We start from the raw sequence: 23,563 nt of genomic DNA, 5'->3' as shown, positions 1-23,563 counted from the left end.
CGGAAGCAGCCGGCACACAGTAGGCGCTCAATTACTGAGCTGACGGATGAGATGAAACGAGAAGTGGGGCCGGAGGGAGAATGGAGGCGGCTTCCGAGGCTCCCTCCTGGGGGATGCTATTTAAAACCGCAGCTGCCTCCAGCTGATCAAATCAAGGGAAACTGCTGGATCCCATGAGCACCACAGACACGGCACCCTCCGTCCACAGCAGCGCATCCTGCAAGTCAGACGTGACCATGACAATATGGCCCATAAGGCCTTCCAGACACGCTGGGCTTTCTGCACAACCCGGAATGAGAATTCAAGCCCATCTTGCCTGAAACCTAAGGGGCAGAGTGACTTGAGCTAACCTCTGGGTTATGGTCAAGAGTTGATAAGGGAAAATATTTTTAGATCCCGAGCCTTTCATCTTCCCATGTGATGGAATTTGGGATCTTTTTTTTTTTCTTTTTTAAGATTTTATTTATTTATTAGAGAGAGAGAGAGCAAGAGCACAAGCGGAGGGGGAGGGGCAGAAGGAAAGGGAGAAACAGACTCCCCGCTGAACAGGGAGCCTGACTCAGGGCTCGATCCCAGGACCCTGGGGTCATGACCTGAGCTGAAGGCAGATGTTCAACTGCCTGAGGCCCCCAGGTACCCCCTCAATTAGGGATCTTTTATAAGCAGTCTATGGTGTTTTTATGATATCCTTGGCCATGCTCAAATATTATGTTATTTACTTAGATTTCTCACCTGAAGAAATTTGAATTACAAACACTCACACATTCCTAGAGTTTTACTTCTTATTGTTTTGTAGGGTTTTTTTGTTGTTGTTGTTTGTTTTGTTTGTTTGTTTTTGCTTCTTAGAACATGTTTGGCCATAAACATGGCACATCGCTGTAAGAGGAGGAATTTTATGTTCCCAGAACTGGTACGCTCTACTTCTACTCCCTCACTCTCTGAGCGGTGTGGCACTGTGGATGGTGGCAAGATGCGGAGCTCACTCTCCCCCATCCCTTCTTCCTTTCTCCTTCTTCATTGCCAGAAGCCCTGCACTACAACAGAAGAGCCTGTCATGGAGGTGGGGTTTGTGGGCTACTTCAATAGAAGGTTCTAGAAGTCTCCGATTCCTGACAGTGAAGAGAAAGAGCATTTGGAACAGGGAATAGGAGGCAAGACTGGGGAGACATGGCTGTCTCCTATTGTTCTTTCAAAATACATATGCTTTTTGGAAAAGTATGACTTTGTTAATAATTATTAGCCCCTTGGGGCATCCGGGTGGGTCAGTCGGGGAGGCATCTGACCCTTGATTTCGGCTCAGGGCATGATCTCAGGGTCCCGAGATCAAGCCCCGAGTCGGGCTCTACTCTCAGCATGACGCTGGCTTGAGATTCTCTCTCTCGCAAATAAATAAATAAAATCTTTTAAAAAAGTAATTACTAACCCTCTTAGTTATCAATTAGCCCTTTTTCAGGGTTCCTGCAAATCAACCAAGAGCAATGAAAGGGTTGACAAGAAAAGAGGACAAGCAGACGGGAGGTGGGAGCTTCCTGGCGGGAAAAGGGTAATGATGGGAGCTGAGAGACTGAGACCCACACTCACTGTTCCTGCTGTACCCGGGGCTAGCCCTGGGCCCAGTTCTCACGACCAGCTCCCTTGCCGTCTTGGGCCAGAGTGCCCCTGGCTATCAAGCCTGGCTGGGGGAAGCTGGTGGCACCGGTGACCAGAAACCTGTGCCCTAGGCTGGTAAAAGCCTCATCGATCACTGCAGGTCTCTGGCAAGTTCTGTGATAGGACATCTGTGGGCTCTGGTGTCTCCATCTGTGGATGGTGTGTAACACGACTGTGCATGTGCTCCGGCGGGACATTACACAAACTAAGAGGTGATAAAAGCATTCTGAGATCCTTGAATTGAAAGGTTCTTTCTCCACGGCCACATAGCACGCCATCAGTATTTATGCCGTTTATATTAGGACTCGGGAAGGGGAGTTCCTCAGGACTGGGAAATCTGTGTATTTTACTATTTCTATTTGCTGTTCTACTTCTCTCCAACTCTTTCCCTGCTGAACTCCTCCACAAAACGGGTACTGTCCCTGCTGTATCTGCGCTCTCACGGTGAGCAGAGATATGGGACAATAGCATTTGGTCTTGCATTTTTGATTCATTTAGAAGAATCTTCACACTAGAAAATCAGAAAGAATGATTTTCAAAGGCAGCGAAAGAAAGCTGGTTTTGGTTAAGAACCGTGTGTGTCCTGGGGCACCTGGGTGGCTTAGCTGGTTAACAGTCCTACTCATGAGGGGACCTGGGTGGCTCAGTCTGTTAGGCGTCTGCTTTCAGCTCAGGTCATGATTCCAGGGTCCTGGGATCGAGTCCCGCATCGGGCTCCCAGCTCAGCAGGGAGTCTGCTTCTCCCTCTGTCTTCTCTCCTCTGCTCATGTTCATGCTCTTTCTCTCTCTCTCTCTCTCAAATAAATAAAACCTTAAAAAAAAAAAAAAAAGCCAGTCTGACTCATGATCTTAGCTCAGGTCTGAATCTCGGGGTCATGAGTTCAAGCCCCACACTGGGCTCCACGCTAGACATGGAGCCTATTAAAAAAAAATGTCCAAGCAAAGAAACAAACAAAAAAAAGAACAGTCTGTGTCCAGAGAAACAATGGGGACGTGGATCCTGAGACAATGACATAATCTTTCTTCCCCTGTACTAGGGAAAACCCCAGGCGTCTACAGGCAGCTGGGGTGGTCTTAGAACCACTTGCCTACTGAGTTTTCTGACTCAAAAGGCAATTCTCCGGTACTGTTACGGTCAGACCTCCTGGTCAGGCACCTGTGTGTTGCATGCGTGGGACCTAGTTCCCCATAACGCTACCCCCACACGTGACGGATACTTACAAAACACACCCTCAGCCCCATATGTATTCTGTTCAGTTTTCCCATTGGTAAAGCACCTGGGAACATGTTAGATCCAGATAAAAAGCAAGGTGTTTACAAACTAGTAAAGAAATATGATATTTATCCTGTCAGCTGAAATGAGCCTGACAGATGTATTTTTGGTTAAAATTAAAATTGTGAGCCAGATCACATTACCCCCGGCGAGGCCGCCAGATGCACAGTGTGTGTCTGACAAAGAGGCAGCCCGTGGTCATTTGAGCCAGGCTGAGGGTTCCAACAATTCAGACAGAGGGAGCTCATTACCAGGGCTTGCCTGAGAGGGAGGGGTCGAATGCACGGGAGCCGACTCTTGGACGTGCTACAGAAAGGATTCTCTTCTACCGTTCCCTGCCCACCACCATCTTCACTGTCAGGGCAGAGTTCTGGGAAGAAAACAAATGCATCATGCTCTTGGATCTGGGTTTGCAAAAATGGTACTTGTCTCGGACGAGCAGACGATCTATGTCCCCAGGGACATAAACACGGAAACGGTCAGTTCCTCCTACTGGACTCACGAGACTTCTCTTCCCACAACTCCAAATAAGAGTGACTTGTATGTGTCCGGACGGCACAGAGGGGAGACACAGGAGAGAACCCAGAGGGTGACAGTCTAGGGCAAGCGCCTCTGGTTCTTTCCAGGGTCCCCTTGTCCATAGTTAATGAGCCTGGCCCACTTCTCTTACTGACCAATGAGCTGGTGGTTCCTGAAACATGAAATGTACAGGAAAGATCTCTAACCTGCTTGGAGGGGTGGCCTTCTTGAGGGTTTCGAGCTCCAGGGCCAAGAGCTGGGGATGTGACAAAGGCTATATCAGAGGGCCCCAGCGTTCCACGCAGGCTTGAATTTCCATCTTTCCATGCCCTCCCATTACGGAGTAGTATTTGGTTCTTCCACACAGAAGCCCAAGCCTAACCATATCCATGGTAATGATGAATCCCAGTCAAACTGGATCTTTTATCTCTGCCTTATCTGCACGACAGGGAGCAGGTCTGCTGTGGGCTGTGTCTCCGTGGGGTGTGGCCACCAGCACAGCAGCGGGATCTTTCCTGCACATTTCCAAGTGTTTCATGTGTACACATAACATCTTAGAGGAGTCACAAAGATTCTTACAGAACCGTCCAGAAAAATTGGAAAAGAAACCATGGAGGGGGGAAAAAATGAAAGAGCTGCTTACTAAGTACCCTGCACTCTCGACAAGGAATTTTGGGGATGGTAGCATCCCCCACCCCAATAAAATGATTTAAAATAGAGAAACAAGATACAACCACTGCAATATAACAGGCTTCATAAATAATAAGTAAGTCAAACAGATAGAATTCACCGATTAGCAGCCTGAGTCCTACGTAACAGTTTAAAGGGGGACCTGGGGCCATCCACCTAAAGACGTCTGAGTGAGCCAATGACAACAGCCACCGAGAGGCAGAAGATACGGTTGTTACTACAAAGGGATCAGGAGCGATACGAAGCTCGGCAAAACTTGGAAATCTTATAAATGAATAAAAACCCAAAGAGGAGCACTGGCACAGCCCCAGTGGTGAGTGTTACCACCTGACATGCCGGAACAATGGGCCCACGTCACGCCTGCATTACACAGACGGTAACAAGGGAGCCGTACCTACCAACCTGGTGTTAACCACTGAACTGTCTCCTCTACATTCAGATGTTGAAGTCCTAACCATGAGTACCACAGCACATGACCGTATCTGGAAGCAGGGGTGTTGCTGATGTAACTGGTTAAGACGAGGTCACATTGGAGTAGGGTGGGCTCCTAATCCGTTCTGACTGGGGTCCTCATGAGAAGGGGAAATTTGGATACTGGGAGACACACATCCTGGGAGAATGCCATGTGAACACGAAGACATCGAGGGGAAGTGTCGACTAGCTAAGGAGGTCTGGCGAAGACCCTTCCCTAGTGTGGCTCTGCTGACATCTTGATTCTGGACTTCTAGCCTCCAGGACTGTGAGACAATAAATTCCTGCTCTTTAAGCCACTCAGTCTGTGGTATTTGTTACGGCTGCCCTAGCCGACTCACACCTAGAAGATCGGAGAGAGAGAATTTCAAGCTTTGAAGAACAGGCCCACAGTGAAGTCAGGAGAGGACGGAATGAGCACAAAATTAGGAACAGAGATAACAAAATTTCCTGACTGGAAAGACCTTTGGCATGGATATGATGAGAATCCAGACAGATCTGCTCAGTCGTGAGTGACCTGCTGTGCCCAAATTTCCCTTCACAGGCTTGCCTATCAATTAAAAAAATATATGAAGACGAAGGCAAAGTATCAGAGTGACCACAAATAAGGAAATTAGTACTTAACGCTGTAAGGATAACAAGCAATTCGATTTCTCTCCTTAGACTTTGAATAGACCTGGGTGGAGAAACTATGACAAAGCCGAGAAAAAATACTTGACCAGGGTCACCTTGCTCTTTGAGGGCAGAAGAGAATATTTTAAGATTTCATGGACTTGAAACAATTGGTCACCTAAAAATAGAAACAGTGGGTCACAAAGACTCATACCCATTATGTCACTGCAGGGGATAATTAAGGCTAGACAGAGATTTAAAGATCTCTTTGAGAAACAAATGAACTGGAGTATTAAGCAAGAATTAATTAATACTCCTTTCACTAATAATGAAAACATTTGGTAAGTTAGCAAATACATTCTTGGAGCAATCAGGTATTAGCAGAACCTCAAAAGGATCTCAGATAATAACTACAAAGTAGGAGGGGGAACAAAAAGTCTCCTTCTGATTCCTAAAAGGGAATCAAAGTTTATTTAGTTAATAGTAGAAATAAATAGAAGCAATTAAAATGGTTTCTCTGAAATGCATTAATGTTAAGATGTTCACAAACAGACCACTTAAGGTTAGCCTTTGGCCGAGCTCAAAAAGAAACAAAGAATGTAAAATCCATGATAGAAAATGAAGCAATGAAAAGAGGAAGCAGTAAATGACCACAATAAAAGACAAAGTGACTTGGGCTTAAGGATACATCATGTCTCAAAGATAAATATGAACAGCCTGAACTTGCTTATAAAAACAAAAAAATGAGATAAAAAAATAAAATTGAGCAATCTGTTGCTGAAAAGAAATATATTTAGCACCAAGTCATTTTGATCAATGGGGTGTGGGGGGACGGTCTGAGATTTAACACACTTAACCACAAGAGCAGAGATACTCTGGGCTTTTCCATTCGTTAGATGCAGTTTCACACACTCAAATCCTGCCTATCTTGCAAGACTGGGTCCAAGGGCCCCTTCTCCAGGACCCCACCCCTAGGGAGTGCTCAAGTCTGCTACTGAGGGGCCCCATCAGCTCAGCATTGATTACAGTGCATCACATCAGACGGATCTTTGGCTTTCATGAGACCTTGAGCTCCTGGAGAAAGACACTCTTGGTGTCTGTAAGTAGAGCAGTCAAATGATGGAAACATACATGAATCAGGAAGAGAAAGATGGACTTTTTGGGCCTCTCATTGCTTTAACACAAACATGAAAGTATACTGTTCTGGAGAATTTTGGTTTCCCAGTGTGAAGGGGGTATTACATTTGTTCAGGAAAAGGGCTTGGGGAGGGGAGGCGACTCAGATGCTGAAACAGTAAGTTGCAAGGGGCCCCGAATGAGTCCTATGGGGTTGACTGCAATCTATGGGATTGACTATTTCTTTCCTGTGTGTTGGCTTTGTCACAGTACCTACAATGAGAGAGTGGGGCACAGACAGGGAGACTAGCTCGGACAGTCCATTCCTATAGTGTGTGTCAGTGAGCAACGGCATTTCTCTCCTCTGTCCTTTATTCACAACTGTTTAAAGAGCAAGCTTGGAATACATTTATATTAAAAATTTTAAACCCTCTTCTCTGCACCTGCACCACCTCCCCCCTCCCCACCCCTCCCATCCTTTCTTCCTCTCTGCACTAGGGCAATGGGAAAGGAGCAAAGGTTTCAGATCCTGTAGACTCTTGTGGTCAGGGTATTGTCATAGGGTAGACGTGGGGGCTGAAGGAAAAGAAGAGTCCAAGGAGCTAGGAATTTCGAGTTCAAACGACAGATGGTTCATGGTTCTATCATTTGAGAGAAAGAACTGCGGTGGGGCACAGTTTGGTTAAAGTGTGTATGTGTGGTTCTGGACTGGGTGCACTGAGGTCCACATGCAGCATCCAGGCCTGGAGTTAAGGATTAAGGGCCCAAGTCTGGAGGTGCCAAGTCTGGTGCCATTACCACAGAGGTGATGGGTACCACCATGGAAACTGACAGTACTGATCAGGGCAAGAGTAGGTTCTAGAAAATCCTCTTCTGATGATGAAGAATGAAATCTTGTGGGAATACATGCAATTCAGAGGTAGAGTTAGAAAGAGAAGTCAGAAAAGAACTTAAACAAAGTAGACAACTTACAAAGAATAGAGTTTCATCTGTGAGGGAAGAAAGTACTTTGAGGAGGGTGATGGCCAGTGGTAAAATTTCCTCCAGGAAGTTGAATGGACTGAAGACAATCAGGAAGATACCAGGGCACTGAGAGTCTTTTTTTGGTAAAATGATAAGGAGGGAAGACAGATGACAGGAGACTGAAGAGTGACAGGGAAGTGAGGACACGAAATCAGGGAGCACAGAGTTCCCAAGAAGTTTGGCGACAAAGGGAAGCAAAGAGATGGTTTAGGTGGTCCAGGATTTTGGCAGGTTTTTTTGTTTGCTTGTTTTAAAGGAGAAAGAATCCTGATTCGATTTGTAGACCAAACAGAAGGAGCCAGTAGGGAGAAGGAGGGAATGACTGATTAGATAAGCTTCCAGAGAAATTAGGAGGTGGTCACACAGATGGGGTACTTGTGATGTTACCAGATTAAAAAGAGGATTCTGAACAAAAATGAGAGGTTGCCATAGGATTGCCACAGACACAATCTACCTAAAATAGTTAATGTTTATGTCCTTAAGGAACATAAAAAAAGTATGTAAGAGAAGTCGGTGGCGGGGGGGGGGAGCAAGGAGAAATAAATGAATGAGTAATTGCATAAACAAACTATATTCAGGACATGCCTGGACAAAGGATAGAGACAAAATCAAAATTTGCAAAAGTTAAGGAAAAACTAACAGACCTAGGAAACAACCTAAATGACAGAATTAAAAATATTTTTTTCACTAAAAACAGATGTCTCCCGCCACTTGTTAAATAAGGGAGAGAAGTCACTTTTAATAAACACATGCCTACTGAATCTTCATACAATTAGAAAAATTTTTCTTAGCAATAATATCAATAAAGAAGCAAGCCACAGCCCAACCCCTGTGCGCTTACATTTCTTCTATTTTAATTTTTTATTATTTTTTTTCCTGTCCCTACATTTCTTCTAGAACCTGATTCCTTAAATTTTTTTTTTTGTCCCAATTCTTCAGGATTTCTCCCCATGCTTGGCTGAGGGCACTGGGTGGTGTTTGCTCTTTTTAAAGGCTGATCTGTTTGATGGTCTTCTCTAGTCAATCTTCTTTAAAAATGTAAATTATGTTTTATATACATGGGCTCAGATTTCTTTCTCAAATCAAAAAAGGAAGATACAGATCATAACAGATCTTTTGGTTATGATTAACCAAAAGTAACTCAAAAATAGAATGCCTAATCAAATCATGTCATATATAATTAATACAGAATGTCTACTATAATGACAAATACATAGATTAGGGTGATAAGAGAAAATGTAAATTTTTAGTTATGTTATATACAAAGAGCAAAAAAAGTACTTTGACACAGAACTGAGGAGAATGTCAAGTGCTGTTAAGTCCTTACAGCATGGTGTTTGAAAATTGACAGGTTCTAGAAAAAGTCAGCAAAAGTACTCTTTTTAAGTGGAAGAAATCGATCTCTAGGTCCCATCGATAGTAAAATAAATGTTCCACTTAGACAATCCAAACAAGATTAAAACCACATAAAGCATCTCAGAGCAACTGAATAGCTCACTGGTGAAATTTGTAGTGATATCTACTGGGAAAACCATATAAGCCAGTTATCTTGATGTTCAGGTCGGAAGAATAAAATTTAATTGGCATTTAAAGAAACAAAACAAAACAAAACAAAACAAAAATAAAACAAACCAAAGAGAGATTGGGATGATACAGTCATGCTCAGAACTGGAAAACCTTGGCTTTCTACTTTTTGGCTCTCACTGAAGGATACCAGACAAGTAATATCATTCTGTGTTTTATTCCTTATCTACATGGGAATAAGTGTATTTGTTCATAACCAATCCACAGGCAGGGATAATCACACTAAGGCCTTTCACGATGGTCTTGATGAGTGTGAATCTCCTTTTTACTAGAAAACACACCTTCCATAAATATGGAAAGAAAAATCTGTAAAAAGTGACTAGGGTTGACTTTCTATGTATTTTTTCCACAAACACAAAGATAAGAGAAGGCTCTCAGAGAGGAAGGTTTTAAAGCTCTGAATATCCAGGGCCTGGGTGGTTTTACGTGGTTTACTCACTCTGCCCTACAGAACACCTACTATCGGCACTGGGCACTGGGAGCCGGGGGTGGTCATTGCTCAGAACCCCCCGATAATCACATGCTACTATCTTAGACCCTCCCTGGGACTAAGCGATTACTCACTACCTATATCAACAATGAAACAGATTTTGTGCCAGGGACAACGTAAGAACATGAAGACTCCATGAATATAGGGAAAACCACTAAGTGGGGGGTAACCCGACTCAAAATAAAGACATTAAAAACAAATCAAAGGAAGTTAAAGGGTTTCGATGACACCTTGGAACAGCACAGGTGGCCCCATATCTTACAGCTCCACCCCTGCCTTCTTATTGAGTAACACCAACGATTTCCTTCCCCCCATGTTGGAGGCTACAGATGGTAGACAAAGGTACAAAGAAGAAAATGAGAGCCAAGTGGTTCAGAGGCATCATGGGCTACAAAGTTCTAAGGTGTACAGCCACATGCTCAGCTCCCAGCTCCATCCCCAGCTTTTAACTGATCAACCACAGGGATATTGTTCTTTCTCTCTCCTCTTTCTTCACGTCCGTCCCATTGCTCTTCTTGGACTCCTTTCCCACCTTAAATCTTTTTCCCTTTTATAGAAAGTTTTTGAAGATTTTATTTATTTATTTATTTATTTGGAGCACATGAGCAGAGGGAGAAGCAGACTCCCCACAGAGCAGGGAGCCCGATGGGGGACTCACGTGGGATCATAACATGAGCTGAAGGCAGATGCTTAACCGACTGAGCCACCCAGGTGCCTCCCCCTGCTTCAATCTGGGGAGATGGAAGAACAAGGAAAAGTTGACTGAGAAAACCAGGGTCCGAAGAATGGTCCCAAATGGATTTCTTGGTAAGCTCTCTGAAGGCTGTGATTCTTTGTTTGCTATTTTTGAAAAGGAAACTTCAATCTCAAGGATCGTCCTAGAGAATTACAGAAGGTTTCTGCATGTCTTTGGGCCAGAGAAATGCTGTCAAGAAAGGAAAAGAAAAGGCAAGACCTTTCATTTTCCCACACAATGTCCTTTAAAGATGTGGATTATCCAGCATATTTCTACCAAAAAAGCAAGACCCTCCAAATTCTATAAAGTCAAGCAAGATCATTACTGATGAATCTCTACTACAGCTACCGTCAATTTCAGATAGGTAAGTTATGATATGGACTTTTTTATGAGCTGTCTATGCAGTTAGAATTCATTTGGGACTTGTAATTAAAGTGAACAGTATATTTATGACCACTCGACAGGACTTGGAGCCACATTTTCCCATTTTAAATAATTCTAATGTTTTAGTTGTATCTGGGCTTTTATGATGTACAGTTTGTCCTGTCTGTGGTTTATTTGCTGTCAAGTTTGTAAAATATGAAGTTGCAAATGATATCCCTGTTCCTATGGGAAAACAGAATCCAATTTATGACCTTCCAAGAGGAATCCTGCACACAGTCTACCATAGGCTGTCCAGCCAAAGAAAATGATGGGACTCCTGTTGTCCGAATCACTTAAATCCAATTTGTGGGATGTTTAGCCCATTATTCTGTAGAGAGAATCCTTCGGGGCAGAGATAGGATAAAGCTGGAAATTCTGCACTGCAGCCTTTGGTTCCAAATGCATCGTGACCAGCTTCAGAGGGCTGACCGTGGACACTTAGGACAACTTCACAGCCTCAAGAAAGGACCGTTTTTCACAATTACATGAAAACTCTGAACTGAGAAGTAGCCATCTAATTGGAACATTTTTCACCAGCATTTAAATATCAGGCCAGCTGGATCTCCACAGCCTCTGTGAATTTAATCAGCTCATTCTTCCCAGAACCTATATTCTAGAATCATTGAATGCCTCAGCTACATCTGTCACCCAAATCTGGTTGTGATCATTTCTTGTCATTAAATGCTCCACACAACCCAAGAATGAACCACTCTGTGGTAGGCCTCAAAGGCACTCATTTTGTGAAAGGGTAGATAAAGGAAGTGGTTATTTTTGAAATAAAATGCCTTACCAACACCGTATCACCTGCTCTTTCTCTAACTTACGTTCCCCAAAAATCCGTTAGGAATACTTTTTTCAAGGCTAATTCTACATGGTTGACCCATGACTTATATTTTCCCAGTTATACCCTTCAGTGGTATCTCAATCCCCACCGAACAGACCTCCACATATCCAGCTCTTTTTGGGCCTCCCTTCTGAGCAAATTAGACCTCAAATAAAATATGGTTAGGACTGGGTGCCCGGGTGGCTCAGTGGGTTAAGCCTCTGCTTTCAGCTCAAGTCATGATCCCAGGGTCCTGGGATCTAGTCCCATGTTGGGATCTCTGCTCAGTGGGGAGCCTGCTTCTCTCTTTCTCTCTGCCTGCCGCTCCCCCTGCTTGTGCTCTCTCTCTCTCTCTCAACTAAGTAAATAAAATCTTTAAAAATTATATATAGTTAGGACCACACTTCGTCCTAAAAGCAAAGAGACATCAACTCTAAAGATTTCTGAAGCTCTTATTTGTTGAGGGGATGGAAGATATGCATAAAAAATAACAGGGGAATGTTTCTGAAAAAATAGAAAGTATGAAGTTCCCTGTGCTTTGACAGAAACTAGTCTACAGGCGCTCAGGAAGTTGCAAGCTATGAAGAGACCATCAGAAGGGATAGTTAGGGATGCCTGGGTGGCTCAGTCGGTTAAGCCACTGCCTTCGGCTCTCATGATCCCAGGGTCCTGGGATTGAGTCCCGCATCGGGTTCCCTGCTCAGCCTCTTTCTGCCTCTGCCTGCCTCTCTGCCCGCTTGTGCTCTCTCTCTCTCTGACAAATAAATAAATAAAATATTAAAAAAAAAAAAAGAAGAAGACATAGTAAGTATCTTCATAGAGGAGAGTGGGCAGGGAACCTGGAATGGTGGTCGTAGTGGGGTCAGGAGTGTGGTAACAGCTGAGACCTGCGTGAATGACAGGAATCCGTGAATCAGGACAAACAGCAGCACTCACAACGAGCTTTTCCAAAATACATTTTCACATATGAAATGAGCTGATGGTAGGTACAGAAGTGCCAAATGCTATGATGGCTAGATAGCTGGTATTCAGTAAATGTTGGGCTTAAAAAAAAAAAAAGGGAGGGGCCCAAAGAAATAAAAATGAAAGAAGGCCCAAGTACGTTCGGCGAACGGGCCGTAATGAAGATCCGAAGCAACTACTCATAGGCCACCTGATGGAGTAAGTGATTCAGGATGCGAACACACGGGTTCTCGCAGCAGCCAAGCTGCCAAAACCTGACAAGAACGTCTTCTTCGTGTTTAACTTGTAAAAAGAAATAATCATTTAAGAAGAAGTACATTCTTTTTTTTTTTTTTAAAGATTTTATTTATTTGAGAGAGAGCATGAGTAAGGGGAGGGGACGGAGGGAAGCAGGCTCTCCGTGCAGCAGGGAACCCGATGCGGGGCTCGATCCCAGGACCCTGGGATCATGACCTGAGCCAAAAGCAGACACTTACCCAAAAGAGCCCCCCAGGCGCCCTGGAAGAAGTACATTCTCTAGGTGTTTGCCACTGCAAACCCAGGTATGAAGCTACAGCGCAGGAAACAATGTGGGAAAGAAAAGGAAAAAAGCCCGTGTGTGTTCTTCTCTCTCCATGTCTGGGAAATGCATCTCCTTCAAAATAAACTGCCATTCATGAGATGCTCCAGTTAGGAGAGGGGCTAGAGGATGCAAATCGGTGAATTTTTAGCTTATTTTTCCAGCAGGGTTGACTTGCTCATGTTCAAAATTTAAGTCTTACAACCTCTGGAAGGCACTGGGCATTTCAGAAAGGATGGTGGTAACCTGTCTTCCAGGGACGACTACGTCAACTTTATTCTGGATTATCTGTAGTGTTAGTACTTAGGGAAGCCCCTGCGTTTTCAATTAAGAGCCAACTGCACAAATTAAAAGTACTGCACAGTGAAGCTTACATCTGGCCCTCTCGCTTGTCGGTGCACATAAACACTAATATCAAATGATGGTTTTATCATGTGATCCGTCCCCCGGCACATACAAATATAGAACATGACCATAAAAAGTAATGGCCCATGCCCTCTGCAGAGTAATTTATGAAGGCGCGCCCAAACTGGAATGCCAGCTGCAGTTACCTTCTCCCTGACCGCTCTGTCCACACACACAGCCTGGGACACGCTGACAGAAGCAGGGTCTTGCAAAGGGGGCTCCCGCCCAGACTCCCAAAACCGTGAGCAATGGCAAATCTGCAGGCCAAGACACTTGTGGTTTTTTAAAAGGTCTGTCGAATGACTCAACCACTTGTTTTTAAATTAATTTCTGATTCAAGTACTGTAAGAAAAGCCTGCAAGGTTTTTTGTTTTTGTTTTTTTTTTTCTCAGCAGATTTATGGTGACTAGCAACCAAATATTTATTTATTTGACAGAGAGAAAGAGAGCAAGAGAAGGAACACAAGCAGGGGGAGTGGGGGAGGGAGAAGCAGGCCTCCCGCTGAGCAGGGAGCCCAATGCGGGGCTCGATCCCAGGATCCTGAGATCACGACCTGAGCCAAAGGCAGACACTTAAGGACTGAGCCACCCAGGCGCCCCAGCAACCAAATATTTAGCTTCACAATGGAGAATGGTAAATAGTAACTATTTCATTAAAGATGCAAAGGGATCCCAACACTGGACAGAAGGAGAAAGAAACATTTCCCTGGACATACACAGAGTTCTGGCCTTGATGGAGAATTTGCCTTCAAGGCAGTCTGGAATGGCACAAACTTCATATGAAATAGTTGATAAAACAAAGGACTGTTATCCTTCTTTATTAACCTTTACCCCCCAGATAATCCCCCAAATCCCCTGTGTGTGATAACCACCTCACTTCCTTTGGGCAGCCATTCATTATCTAATTCATGTCTTACAAAAAGAGAGATGAGCTAATGTGCCTTATCAGATTAAAAAAAAAAAAAAAAGTCACCATGAGTGATGTCCAACAGGACAGGATCTTAGCAAATCCTTTCTGCCTCCAAAGTCCTGGGTTTCTAAATACCTTTAAAGCTACTAACTCGCAGGCCCATTCACAGCTTTATGTTGCTAAAATAAACAGTCTGGGCGGAAGAATGACAGAATTACTCTCCTTTCTGATTATCTTCCTCTCTGCATCCTGATAACTAATGATTAGCTTTCCTGTGGGCATTCAGCACTGACTGGGTAGCTTCAGGCTGTCAGCTCAAGCAGACCCTGATGATATCACACAAACCTCTTCCTCCCCTTCCTTCCCTGGTGCTCTATTTCTTGTGAACCGGCATCCATGTCCAGACTTCACACACGCTGGTTGGATTGGGAGGGGCAGTGGTGCTAATTACCGGGTTAATTTTCTTGCCATGGAAAGGCTCACACGGAAAGCAAAGGCTTCTTTTTGCCCCCACTTCTCCAGCTACAACACAAAATGCAACTCAGAAAGCTGCTGGTTACAAGAAAGCAACCTGGAGGGTGCCAGCAAGCAATGAAGTTTTTAGTTGGAAGATTTTAGTTGGACTTACGTCTACATGCTTCTCCAGAGATTAAAAGCATATATTGCCTATGGTTGCCTTTGAGTTCGTAGTGAAGAGAGAACCGGTCCATTTAGCAACATCAGAAAGAGCAGAAACTTAGGCATATTTATCAAGTGTGAATATAGAGTTAATTTGGAAAAGGCTATAGGGTAAGCCGCTGATTAGATTCTGAAGTGTTCCTCTGCCCAGGTCACAAGGGGAGACACCACTACTCAATGAAAACATAGCTGAGTTTGATACAAAGAATAGAAACTTTTTATATCTTTTATTTCTCTTCTGGCTTTTTTTCTATTTTCAAGATAAATGTAGAATTGTATATTAAAAGTCCATTGGAAATACTTGCTTGGCACATATATTAACAATGGTTACTCAGCAGAATATTTTCTTGATGTCTTGATTTCTAAATGTCCTCGGGGTGGGGGGAGCTTTATAGCAATATTTTAAAGCAGGCATTCATTTTACATTAGGGCCAGAATTACTTTATTGCATTATGTTATCTGTCATATGCCCCCTAACAATAGAACTTAGCAGCATTAATCATGGCCAAATCTCTCAAGAAAATCAAGCAACTTCGATTGAGCAACGCGGTGACATTTTCTGGGCATGGACTTAGGGAACACTTGTGAGCTTGGCATTGTTCACTCGTTTGCTTTTCTTTTACAATTTCTAGACTTGCCACCAGTACCACCTAATTCACCCAAGGCATGCTCTAAGATCAAAGTCACGTAACTGTTTTGTTTGGCCTGTTAGAATATCGGACCATAATTTGACACCTTGTAGTTAGGTTAAAACACTACAGAGGAAAAAGGATGAAATCAGTCTAATAAAAAAAAAACTTTAAGATATTTATGTACATGTATCTACATCTTTAGCTCTCTCTCTATATATATCCAGATACAATAAAACCATCTGAAAGTTTACTTGTCCTTCTTTGGATGGTTACTGGGGGATTAATTTGGAAAAACCCAAATGAGTGTTTAGGAAGACAATGTTTTCCCACTGAGCTAGACTTCATGTTAGCCAAACCAAGATACTCATGCTGGCTGATTGGCTAGACAACCCCCAAACCTAAGAATTCTTCCTTCCTGGCATATAGGGTGATGACATTTCCCCAGCATCCCTTGGAGCGGGAATGGTCAGGGAACTGAATGAAGGTGGAGGTGACATATGCTCCTTCCAGGCCTGGCCCATCAAACCTTCCCAGGAATGGTCCAGCTTTCTCCTTTCCAATTTAATGGCTGAGGACCTATAGGACGTGGGACCACAAGATAAAAGAAACTTGGATCCCTGAATGACCGTGTAGAAAACTGTCAGCCAAAACCACCAGAGTAGATCTCTCATGAGCAAGAAAAAAATGTCCACTATAGTATGTCTCTGAGATTTGGGGACTATTTCCTAAAGTGGTTGGACTCCCTTGACTAACACCAAATTCTTCTACTCAGTCCCCTGACACTCCCATGCTTTTTCTCATTTAATTCTCACAATTCCTCTCTGAAATAGCAATGGTCATCCCCATTTTCTTTAAGTAGGCTCCACACCCAGTGTGGGGCTCGAACTCATGACCCTGAGATCAAGAGTCCACATGTTCTACAACGGAGCCAGCCAGAAGCTCCCCGCATTTTAAAGAGAAGGAAACATGGGCTGAATTTAACTTTCTCTTCCCTCAGGTGGGCAACTTAACACGCTGGTTTGGTTAGAATGGATCAGCATAAACATAATGTAGGCTCTACCAGATTAGTTTGCTGTTGGTCACTCAGAAAGAGAGTGTAGATTCTCCAATTTAAGGAGATGTTGATGAATTTGTTTATCTTGAATTTGGATGTTTGTTTTTAGCATTTGGATTTAGATTGCTATTGAGTAGATCCACATCCAAAGTTTCTACTGCTGATGACCCTCACAAATTAGTATGTTTTATGAAAGCCTCAAATGTATTTATACCCACTAGCAGTCTGGATCTGTCATGCACCATGTAATTATCTAAAGTCCTAAGGTTACTACACGAAGCTTTCTTGCTTAGTTTAAGATGAACAAGTTATTAATAAATTAGATTCCTTCTTCATGTGTTAAAAAATACGTTAAGTGACAGGTACCTGCCTGGCTCAGTCGGTTAAGTGCTTGCCTTTGGCTCGTGTTGTGACCTCAAGGTCCTCTCCCTCTGCTCCTCCCCCTGCTCATGCTCACTCTCTCTGTCTCTCTCTCTCAAATAAATAAATACAATCTTAAAAAAAAAAAAGAAAACCCATTAAATGAGTGCTTTAAGCAGAACACCAGGTGGGGCCATGCATATTCACTCATAGATGGAGGAGTGGCCAGAAGAGTCTCTCATCTCCCTTTCCTTCTAATTTTCAGACTGTATAAACAATGAAAGGACAAACCATCAGTTCTAGATTCCTGCTCTATACATATTTCCTTTCAAAGTGCAAGTCCAAATAGAGATAGAAAAGAAAAGCAATCAGAATAAATTCTCTCTCTCTCTCTCTTACTTCCAGAGGCACAAAAAACCCAGACTTTCTGGTCTTTTCCATAGAATAAAGTCCATAGCGGCAGCCAATGACTATAAGCCATGTTCCCTGACCTTGGAAACATAGAGTTAATTTTTTCCCTATGTACTGATGGGGGGATTAATGTACTGATGGACATTAATTCCATTTGAGTGTGCGTGCATGCACGCGCGCGCGCACACACACACACACACACACACACCCCATTTCATTGTCTGGTCTTAGTAGCATGAGAAATGTTAGAGAAAATAAGGAAAGTATATCTGGGAGGGAACAAGAATGCCTACTGTAGTTACCCACAGCAGCTACAGTTCATCACCCCACTGCTTACCAAATGCTCCTGCAAGTTAACCAGGCCTATAGGGGGTGAGCTGGGAGGGCAACCTCCTGTGTGGTGATAGCCTTCCTTGGGGGTGATACCTATGCATGGCTTCAGAGGCACTGGTCTACTGGAGATTATATCTTCAGTTCAGGACAGAGTTTTGGGGTCACCCAGAGTGGAGATGATTAAATTTAGCTCATGTTTCACATCTCTCCCAGGTAATGTGAGATGTTTCAAGGCCAAAAAAACCCCACATCTCCCAATTCAAGTTGATGTCTTCTAAGGTTTTATTTTGACACACATCTCCTATAAATGATTGTGCAGGGTGGTTCTTCTTGCATGTGGTGTCTGTGAAAAGGGCTTTGTATGGTGAGTAAGGGAATAGGCCCACGACTAGGTCTGGTGGCCTGGTCATTAATGTGTCCCTGAACTTTGTTTTTTATGCTTGTGAGTTAGAAATCACATATTTTCCCTTGGACATCTACATCCAGAAGAATGGAAATCAACCATTCTCTGACACCATACACAAAGATAAACTCAGAATGGATGAAAGACTTCAGTAGGAGACAGGAATCCATCAAACTCCTAGATGAGTACACAGGCCTCTTCAACATTAGCCACAGCAACTTCTTTCAAGATGCATCTCCAAAGGCAAGGGAAACAAAAGTGAAAATGAACTTTTGGGACTTCTTCAAGATAAAAAGTTTCTGCACAGAAAAGGAAACAGTCAACAAAACAAAGAATGGGAGAAGATATTTGCAAATGACACTACAGACAAAGGGCTGATAGCCACAAGATCTATAAAGAACTTCTCAAACTCAAATAACACAAATAACTCAAATAACACAAAACAAATAATCAAGTCAAAAAATGGGCAGAAGATATGAACAGACACTTCTCCAATGAAGACATACAAATGACTATCAGACACATGAAAAAATGTTCATCATCATTAGCCATCAGGGAGATTCAAATCAAAAGCACACTGAGATACCACCTTACACCAGTTAGAATGGCAAAAATTGACAAGGCAAGAAACAACAAGTGTTGGCACGGATGTGAAGAAAGGGGAACCCTCTTACGCTGTTGGTGGGAATGCAAGTTGGTGCAACCACTTTGGAAAACAGTGTGGAGTTTCCTCAAAAAATTAAAAATAGAGCTACCCTATGAGCCTGCAATTGCACTACTGGGTATTTACCCCAAAGGTTCAGATGGAGTGAAAAGAAGGGCCATATGCACCCCAGTGTTCATAGCAGCAATGGCCACAAGAGCCAAACTGTGGAAAGAGCTGAGATGCCCTTCAACAGATGAATGGTTAAAGAAGATGTGGTCCATATATACAATGGAATATTAGACAGCCATCAGAAAGGATGAATACCCAACTTTTGCATCAACATGGATGGGGCTGGAGGAGACTATGCTAACTGAAATAAGTCAAGCAGAGAAAGTCAATTATACGGTTTCACTTATTTGTGGAACATAAGTAATAGTACGGAGGACATTAGAAGGAAGGGAAAAATGAAGACGGGGGTGGAAATTGGAGGGGGAGAAGAACCATAAGAGACTATGAACTTCAGGAAACACACTGAGGTTTTAGAGGGGAGAGGGGTTGGGAGATGGGTTAGCCCAGTGGTGGGTATTAAGGAGGGCACGGATTGCAGGGAGCACTGGGTTTTATATGCAAACAAAGAATCATGGAACACTATATCAAAAACTAATGATGTACTGTATGGTGACTAACATAACACAATAAAATATATATACACACACACACATACACACATATATAAACATAAAAAAATAGTACTAATCAACTATGATGCCCCTGGAGATATGCTACAGGGAGTCCATAGTATTCTTTCCTCAAATAATAAAGTAGTTAATTATGTACACACACACACACACACACACACACACACACACACACACACATGAAATAACATACTTTCCCTTCCCAATGCCTGAAACTCCTACTAAAGATTCATTCTCTACCATTTTCTCCTGGATCCCTATTACAACTCTAAGGAAATAAATATAGGAGTCATTACTTAGTAATTCAGCCAGTAGAAAGTAAGCCACCTTGTAACAGCCATGTAGTGGGGGTAAGAGATAAGCCACTGCTATTGTGAGTCACTAGGATTTTGAAGATGTCTGTTACTGCCGCATAACCCTGCCTGCTTTGATACGGAAATGTCAGGAGGAAAGAGCCAAGGTTGGATATTTGACTACTACAGGATTTTGTGCTTGTGAGGATGTCAGGTGGTGAGGTCTACATTCTTGCTGTTCACAGTTTAGCAACAAATGACCAGTATTACCATTACCCAGGAGCTGGCTAGAAATGTCAGGTGATTCCAAGGAAGATTAAAGTTGAGAATTAGTGACCAAGAGGCAACTGGAAATGAGAGCCTGAAGCATCTAAAATAAATTTGCAACCCACCTTCCACAGGTTTCTCGGGTGTGTGGTCCCTGGACAGGCCACCTCGCCATCACACAGGAACTTTTTTTTTCTTTTCTTTTCTTAAAGATTTTATTTATTTGACAGAGAGAAATCACAAGTAGATGGAGAGGCAGGCAGAGAAAGAAAGGGAAGCAGGCTCCCTGCTGAGCAGAGAGCCCGATGCGGGACTCGATCCCAGGACCCTGAGATCATGACCTGAGCCGAAGGCAGCGGCCCAACCCACTGAGCCACCCAGGCGCCCCCACATAGGAACTTTTTAAAGAAATGCAGATGCTTGGGTCTCGCGACCAAGAGCTCCTGAATCAGACACTATGAAAGGGGCCCAGAAATCTGTGTTTTAACAACCCCAGATGTGATTCTCATACACACTAATGTTTTGGAGCTACTGCCACAAACCAGCTAATTAAAATTACAGGAGTTATTATTCTCCTAAAAGAAGGAAGAGAGGAAGATGTGGATGGTTATAACACATCATTGTTAGAGAAATTCCACCTGTTCACGGTGATTTCCTTTGTGCTGTATCTTCTAGAACGCACACGGGGAAAATCAAGGCCTGGCTGTGGACTACGATATTTACCACTGCGCTGATGACCTCTCCAGTCTGCTTTTCTGTCTAGTGAACGTGCTAGGACAGTGCTGTGGATAAAGATGCAGGGGATAACAATAGCCAAACTATGGAAAGAACCTAGATTTCCATCAATAGATGAATGGATAAAGAAGATGTGGTGTGTATATATATATATATATATATATATATATATATATATATATATATATATGGAACACTATGCAGCCATCAAAAGAAATGAAATCTTGCCATTTGAGACAACTTGGATGGAACTAGAGGGTATTATGCTTAGCGAAATAAGTCAATCGGAGAAAGACAACTATTGTATGATTTCCCTGATATGAGGAAGTGGTGATGCAACATGGGGGGCTTGGAAGGTAGGAAAAGAATAAATGAAACAAGAAGGGATTGGGAAGGAGACAAATCATAATAGATTCTTAATCTCACAAAACAAACTGAGGGTTGCCAGGGGGAGGGGGTAGGGAGAGAGTAGTGGGGGTATGGACATTGGGGAGGGTCTGTGCTATGGTGAGTGCTGTGAAGTGTGTAAACCTGGCGATTCACAGACCTGTACCCCTAATTAGTCTAAGGGCTAATAATACATTATATGCTTATAAAAAATAAAATAATAAAAAATTATTAAAAAAAAAAGAGATGTAGGGGACAGAAATGGAGGTGGACATCCAAAAATGGCTTTGCATTGTGCCACCCTGGGCCTGCTGGAGCACTGTGGTGAGTGCTATAGAAAACACTTCCTGGGTGCGACCCCCTTTTACCAAGAAAGCAATAGGGTAAGAAGGGGGAACTACAGTGGCTACACCCAGGAATCTGCACAGCCACACGTGTCCCCAACTACAGCTCATTTGGGGAAGCCACGATTCCACTGCATTCATTTGTGTGCTTACTTGTCCTCATTCACCCAATATTTAATGAGTGACTTTTATTTTTTTTGAAGATTTTATTTATTTATTTGATAGAGATCACAAGCAGGCAGAGAGGCAGGCAGAGAGAGAGGAGGAAGCAGACTCCGTGGTGCAGAGAGCCCGATGTGGGGCTCCATTCCAGGACGCTGGGATCACGACCTGAGCCAAAGGCAGAGGCTTTAACCCACTGAGCCACGCAGGCGCCCCTAATGAGTGACTTCTATGTGTAAGGCCTGCAAGGCCAATAGAGAGGTCTCTTGTGTTTAGCAAAGAGATCGAGTGGGCAGGCCATCAGCAAGGAAAGTCATGGTTCTCCCCTCCATCTAAGACTCCCAGTGATGCACTGAAGTCACGTCTCCCACTTTAATCACAGGAAAGCTGCGCTAAGGCTGTACCTAGAATGCACTGCATTGTGATTTTCCAGTTTCACTTTTCTCTTTTGCAAAGAGGGGAGAAAAAGCAGGGATTGAGAAGGCCAGGGAGGGAAAAGAAACCACAGCAGAGTACACGATCTCGCCATCCTTACAAAGCTGCCTGCCTGGGCCGCGTGCTGACTCCCCATGTCACACGAGGGAAGTGACAGATCCACGGAAGCTCTGGCTACAAGTATGAATTTCCCGAGAAACCCACAAACCCCTCAAGGCCAAGATCACACCTCAGACCAATCAAACGAGACCCTTCCGAAGTGAGATCCACGAGTTGCTATTTTAAAAAAATGTTCTGGGTGATTCCACTGCACGACAGCTGTTCCAGGGAGGGCTGGGGTCTCCGGTCTTGCCCCTTGATGGAGCTGAGCTTCCTCCCCTGAAAGTCAAAGTTTCTCAAGATCCTCGGCAAAACTTTTTCATTTTGGGAGTTTGTTTCAGAATTTAAAGGGAGCTAGTCAACTTAAGCTATTATATTATAATGAATATCCAACTACCTTTTTTTTCACCAATTTTTTTTCCCAAAGAAAATGTACTAATTTATTGCCCATCACCAGCATAGCATGAGACCTCCCGTCTTCCCCATCCTTAGCATGTGACATTGTCAGACTTTTCGGTGTTTGCCATCCCAGTGAGAATGCTGCCGTATTTCCCTGGGGCTTACAGTTTCTATTACAGTGCAAGAAATTAACCACAAATGTAGTGGCTTTGTAACAACACAAGTATATGATTTTCCGGTTCTGAAAGACAGAGGTCCAAAATGGGTCTCAAATCAAGGGGTCAACAAGGCTCCATTCCTTTGAGGGGTTCTACAGGTGAATGTCTTTCCTTGCTTTTTCTAGCTTCTACAGTGTCCTTATTCCTTGCCTTGTGGTCCCTTCCTCCATCTCCAAAGCCAGCAGCATGACATCAGATTTCTCTCTCTGACTCTTCTGCTTGTTCTCTTCCACATGGTAGGACCCTTACGATTACATAAAGCCCACACCAATAATCCAGGATAATCTCCCCATCTCAAGGTCAGCTGATGAGCAAACTTAATTTCTCCATTGCATTGTAACAAACATAACTGCAATTTCTGGGGACTCCAATGATCTTTTAGATAGTTTGTCACCAAACTTCAGAATCAGAATATTTAGTCAAAACGAGAATTCTTTTTTTTTTTCTTGTTTAGCAATGTATGCTGGTCATAGATCCACTTTTTAATGGGTAATTTCATTTACAACCCAATCGGCAAGGTCAAAATATTGTTATGAAGCCTTGGTAGAGAGCATGATGGGATTATTTACACAATGTGATGTCTGTAGTTTGGGCCAGGTGGGGAGTGGGGGGCACTGGTTTAGAAAGTGGGAAGTACCCCTGCCAACCACCACTTTGCTCTTAATACCCACCACTATGTTTATATTCAAGTTTACTCTGGGCCTTATGTGGCAATGTGATAGTAGGTAGTAGTAAAAGTAGTAAAAGTTGTTAGAAACTGCAT

At 43.3% G+C, this 23,563-nt stretch overlaps 1 protein-coding gene across 2 annotated transcripts in view; it reads right to left on the bottom strand.

The window, feature by feature from the left end:
* The window catches only part of CAP2 (cyclase associated actin cytoskeleton regulatory protein 2), a 139,339-nt gene that overhangs the window by 55,013 nt on the left and 60,763 nt on the right, over positions 1-23,563 (bottom strand). The gene's annotated exons all lie outside the window — the stretch shown is intronic.

The sequence above is a fragment of the Mustela putorius genome, unplaced genomic scaffold, assembly GCF_011764305.1.
Source record: "Mustela putorius furo isolate JIRA1106 unplaced genomic scaffold, ASM1176430v1.1 tig00000831_pilon_pilon_pilon, whole genome shotgun sequence".
Lineage (NCBI taxonomy): Eukaryota > Metazoa > Chordata > Mammalia > Carnivora > Mustelidae > Mustela > Mustela putorius.
This window is presented reverse-complemented; position numbering and strand designations above follow the sequence as displayed.